Raw genomic sequence first — 6,362 nt, forward strand, 5'->3', positions numbered from 1 at the left:
ATATATTTGTAACTTTTCCACAATGTCATAATATATATATAATCACTTAGAAATTTCTTACTATTTCTTCTTTCTCTCTTCGATTCTTTCTTAGTTTGCGAACTTGGTATTTCGTTTTTAATTATCAACTTATATATACATAAAATTTTTCTTCTTGTGAATTCGGCATTCTATTTTTTTATTATTATTTTGTACGTTTTTCCCAGGATAATCCTTCCAGAGTACATGATTTTACTTCGCATTTTTTGCAAACTACGAAGGTAAATACTACTTCGCAAGTGACTTCGCAGTTTGTGAAAAATGCGAAGTGGTATATAACATCAAAATCATAACAACAAAGATTGCAACAATAATTATAATATTAAAATCATAACATTATCAAAATTTATAATAAGATTGCAACAATAATTCAAACCCTGGACCCTAAACAATAATCACATCATTGGAGTGCTTTCAAATTTTACAGAAGTAAGAAAAAAATCGGCAATGTCATACAAAATTAATAGCATTTGGGAGGAAGTTCAGAAGCAAAAGGAACTAGAACATCCCAATCATCTCTCACTTGTGATTGATGCTTTGTATTCAAGTTAAAGGGATACTTGAATTTGATGCATTGGTCCTCACCATCTTCATCACATCCCAATCACTTCTCATTGTGATTGATGCCTTTGTATCCAAGATAAACAGATCACAATGATTGATGTTTTTGTATTCAACCATCACAAAAACTAAGTCATTTTAGAGATATAATGAAAGAAACGCTTCGCAGAGAGCGAATCTGTGAAGAAAAACACACTGAAAAAGGATGATTTTTTACTTCGCAGAAAGCGAATCTGCAAAGTACGCGAAGAGAGAAAACAAACTAAAAATGATGATTTTGCTTCACAGGCTTCGCAGATTCGCTTTCTGCAAAGCAAAATCCTCATTTTTTTCAGATGAATTTATCGTCGCAGACTTCGCAAATGTGACATAAACTCATTTTGCAAACCCATTTTATGGAAAAAGAGGAAGATGAAACAGTAGATACTTACCTTATTTCCGCCTTTTACCATTGAAATCGACAATAAACATATGATAAACGCAGAACAACGTCGAATAACGATGCCTTCAATTCGTACAAGAAGAAAGAAACCAAGAGACCAAGAAGAAATAGGAAGATGAAGAAGATGAAGAACTATGCCTTCACAAGAGGAAGAAGAGACATGATGATTAAGAAATTCTTAGTGATTCGCACAATATAAAGGAAGGGGAAGATAAAACGATAAGCAGGAAGGGGGAGATGAACAGATGAAACCGATAGACAGGAAGGGAGGAAGATGAAAGGTTTGGGGTATTTTGGAAAAGTCAGAAATATATAGTCTAGATAAGTAATGGTTTGGATAATTGGCCTAAATATATAAATGAGCCTTCCATTTGACCCAATTTTATAATTTTCCCTTTATAAAACTACACTATTTCAAATTAGACTTTCACAAAATACCTTTGATATATATATATATATATATATATATATATATATATATATATATATATTGAATGATAGTTGGAGTATTTATCGTACTCGATCGCTTCGCAGTTTATGATTTTGCTTCGCAGAATCGTAAATTGTGAAGCTATTGCCTTAGCAAATAAGGTTCGTAGTTCATATAACTGCGAAGCATTGCAACTCCGCAATTGTATCATTTCTTCCGCAGTTATTTTCACTGCGTTTCTTTTGAGCTATTGTCTTTAATATTATTTGACAATATATTTGTTTTTTTAATAGTAGGAGTATGTCAATCGACCATTTCTTATATGTGATCATGTGGAACGACTAATAGAAAACAATGCGAAAGGCCATGACATACAAGGGTGGTGAATCGAAGTTGCTTCGGCTTTCAATAAAAATCAACTTCGAGATTTTACAAGAGAAAATCTAAACTTTTGGACCTATTGATTCAACATCATTTTGACATAGTATGTTCATGCAAACTACATATGGTCCAAACAAAGTTCTTGGAATAGTAGTTCCAATTGTTGATTCAAGTGATGTTGATGCTTCATATGAAGGCAATCGATGACACAGCTTCTCTTTAAATTTGAATTTTATCAATGAAAATAAAGTGAAAAAATGGCTTTCCACTAGGTTTGACAAAAAAATTGGCAAACTGTTTTGGCTTAAGTCTTATATCACAAGTAAAATTGGCATACTCTGTTTTGGCTTAAGTCTTATATTGCAAGTATGAATATTCTTATTATTTCAGTTCAATATTTTACTAGGTAGGAGGTTCTCTTAAGCCTGACTCTAATAGTCGATCTTCAAGCCGATGCACAATAAGGTAACTCTTTTTGTGTGTGTAATTGAGTATAGTGTATTCAATACAACCCATAATTCAGTAGTAGTCCTTGAGTTGTTGAGCTAACAGAATCTTTAATGATGTGCTGAATGTGTATGGTAATTAAAGTTTAAGACCTTGATCTGAAAAAAGAAATGATCACTAGATCAAGTTTTAAAAGGGTTAATTACGATTATGGGCCTTTTTAAAAGCCCATTTACATATTAGGTATATTTCTCACACTTCTTACCAATCTAGACGCTTTCATTTTATTTGGACAAAAATACCATAACCTTTCATCGTTCATATGGTACATTGTTATATAGTTATATGATTTTACTTGCAAAGTTAGACAATGTGTGATGAAAACCCGTTTTGAGATGGTTATATGTCGAAATCTATGGATTTACTAGCGTCGTTTGCTGTTGCTATGACAATAATGGCCTCTGTTGAGTATATGTTGAAATAGATGCGACATACGCGACATAGTTTATTTTCTATACTCTGTCGCGTTTGTTGTTAATGCGACAGACGCAACAGAGTTTATTTTCAATACTCTGTCGCGTTTGTTGTTAATGCGACTAACGCGACAGAGTATAGTTTCTGTTCTCTGTCACGTTTATTGTGAATGCGACAAACGCGACATAGTATAGTTTTTGTTCTCTGTCGTGTTAGATGAAAATGCGACAAACGCGACATAGTATAGTTTATGTCTCTGTCGTGTTATTTGAAAATGCGACAAATGCGAGTATAGTTTCTGTTCTCTGTTGTGTTAGTTGAAAATACGACAAACGCGACATATTATAGTTTCTGTTCTCTATCACGTTATTTGAAAATGCGACAAATGCGACAGATTTTATTCCTTATTTTTTTTGTCTTGTTGGTTGTTAATGAGACAAACATGACAACAATTATATCTGCAATATGATCAAAAGGCAGCACAAAAGAACAAAAGGAGAAAGACTGACATAAACTTCAAGTATCCATATGCCATAAATTCCTCCACTCAAGTATCTAACAAGTTTAATATGACCGCACATAAAGTTACCAGTGACAATTTGAAAACAAAGACAAATGTTTAGAGAATCCTGTTTCAGAGGTTATCTCGATAGAGCATTTCCCCCTCTGTTCGCTTTGTTTGTCCACATGTTAACTAGACAGATTAGTTTGGTTGAAACACGTGATAAGGAGATGTGTTTTAATGTTAGGGGAGTGGAGTTGAGATACACTGAAAAGGAGTTCGGGTTAATTACGGGGTTACCGTTTGAAAGCATAAAAACAATTTTGAAAGGGATAAAGAAGATGAAGAATAAAGGAGAATTTAGGCATAAGTATTTTGGTATCAAAGCTCCATTAAAACACGATATAGAAGTGAAGTTCACCAGTACAAATTGGGCCAAGAAAGAGGATGTTGATGCTATCTTGATGGCTATACTATATTTCATACATGGCAATATTATGGAACATGAGCCCAAACAAAATGTCCATGATTACATCATGGAGCTTACTGACTTTCCCGAGTTGTCCCACAAGTATCCATGGGGTGTGGTGGCTTTTGATGAGAGCATGAAGACTTTGAATTCTGCTTTGGATAAGCGAGCTAGGAGTTTCAAGGAGATGGCTGAGGGGAAAAGGACTCAACGCATTCCATATCAATTATATGGTTTTACTCATGCATTCCAGGTATGATTTTTTTTTATATCTATCTATGTATACTTGTTGCTTGTACAATGAATTTAAATTTGCTATATCTGATCGTATCGTGCTTTCTTGACAGGTTTGGATTTTAGAGGTATGGAAGGCAACCCATATCTTTTATACAAGGATCGAAAGGGATATCCTTATGATTCCCCGCGTGCTTTGATGGACACAGTTAAGGCCTCTGCCATTGTCTGAAATCCAGACATTGTTTGAGGAAAGTGGACAAGTTATATGAGTTGCATTATTTGAAAAGCTTTTTTTTTCACTTATTACATTCGGAAATTGTTTTGTAGGAAACTAATCCTCCAGAAAATACAACCATTGAACCCGAAGATGTCGAGAAGGAATGTGCTTGGTTTCAAAATCTAATGGACCATCTAGAAGAGGAAGCAGAAGATGATGAAGAGAAAGAAAAAGAAGATGATAAAGAGGAAGAAAAAGAAAATGATGAAGAGGAAGAAGAAGTTGATGGAGAGGATGAAGACAAGGAAGAAGGAGATGAAGTAAACGAGTTTGTAATCCGCCCAATAATGGATGCGAGAAGCCGAATTGCGGAGGAAATTATGGATTGGGTGAGTCATATGTTTACCTCCCATTGAGAGTGGTGCAATTGGAAATTTTCAAGCATGAGTGACCAACTGAATGTTTTTGGGAGCCAGCTATCCTTAGTAGAGGTGATGTTAGGAGCTTAAAAGGTCAAATCCGATATGCAGAGAGACTTGATTTTGATAATGTTGGGATGGGAGATGATAAAGGTGAGAATGTTGATGAAGTGGAGAAGGATGAGGAATAGGATGGGAAGAAAGAGAAGGAAGATGAGGAGCATGAGGAAGAAGAGGAGAAGAAAGAGGAAAGGACGAGAAGAAAGAGGATAAGGAGGAGAAGAAGGAAGATGAGAAGTATGAGGAAGAAGAGGAGAAGAAAGAGGATGAGAAGAAAGAGGATGAGGAGGAGAAAAAAGAAGATGAGGAAGAAGAGAATGAGGAAAAGGGTGAAGATGAGAAGAAAGAAGAGAATGAGGATAGGGGTGAAGATGAGGAGAAGGAAGAGAAGAAAAAAGAGAATGAGGAGAAGGGTGAAGATGAGGAGAAGGAAGAGAATTTTACTTTCGGTATGTAATTGGTTTAAGTTTGTCATTGTTTATGTTTACTCTTGTTTTTTTACTTGTGAATTTGTATTTAAACAGGATGACAATCAGGATCCAACACAAGCCTTGATAGGGAGGTGTCTGGTAGAATTTAAGTTTGGGGGAGAATTAGATGAACAACTGAAAAAGGTAAGACTCTGGTTCGCGTCAGAGTTCAACACGAGAAATGCGACATAATTATGTAACTAAGTTTGTCGCATTAGTTGTTAATGCGACAGGAAAAACGTGTAACCTAGTTTATCGCATTAATTGTTAATATGACAAACGCGACAGAATTATGGATCATTATCAATCAAGTTTCTTGTGTTTGACAGGCTGATAGAAGAGCTAACAAAAGAGGTGGAGGTAGACAGAAGAAATTGGGTGTAAGTGGAGGTAGAGGTAGATGTATAGGGCCTCGACGAGAAAAAGTCAGTCAGTTTCTCCGCTCACCATACACCAATCCTTTCACCAAGAAGGGTAAGATGAAACTAATACCGACAAAAATGTGTGGAGTTTTAGATTATAGGAGGGATCTACTTGATGCTAACTCGGTTCTCGAATACTGTGAGTGGGTAAGAACTGCATATCCGAATAAACAAAGGCGTATCATTGGGGTGAAAAAGTCGATAATATATTTACACAGCTTCAAACATCGGGTGAAAAAGTCGATAATGATGTAAGTTATCCGACTAACTGTGTACTGTCTTATTTATGTATTTATTTTTATATATGGATTAATGTATTTATTTATTTTTATTTGAATATTGAAACAAAATATCAGTGGATAGTTTTCTTTATTGAGACGTCGTTCTTACTGAAGGAAAATAGACAAAGCTAGGCACAGCGGAAATATATATATATATATATTTTTTTTTATCTATTTTATCTATTTCCCTTTCCCAAGATCCGTTAATCATTATTTCATACAAAGAAGGATTAAACAAGTGTATTGATAAACCGTTAAAACTAGCAAGGATATAGAAAGGATGGTCCATGAATAAACCTTCCAAACAAATATACAGAAACCATAGAGGAATGTACAAAGATCTATCTTGTGGAGCAGCCTGTTAGGGTTGGAACATCTTCAAGAAACATGGAGTATTATGGAGATGACGACGATGATAACGATTCCGATTGTGAAAACATGAATCTATTGCCAAGCCTCAAGCCGACCAGTAGGATGGATTGGTAATTTATGTTTTTTTTAGTATTTTTGT

Source organism: Euphorbia lathyris, chromosome 4 (assembly GCF_963576675.1).
Source record: "Euphorbia lathyris chromosome 4, ddEupLath1.1, whole genome shotgun sequence".
NCBI lineage: Eukaryota > Viridiplantae > Streptophyta > Magnoliopsida > Malpighiales > Euphorbiaceae > Euphorbia > Euphorbia lathyris.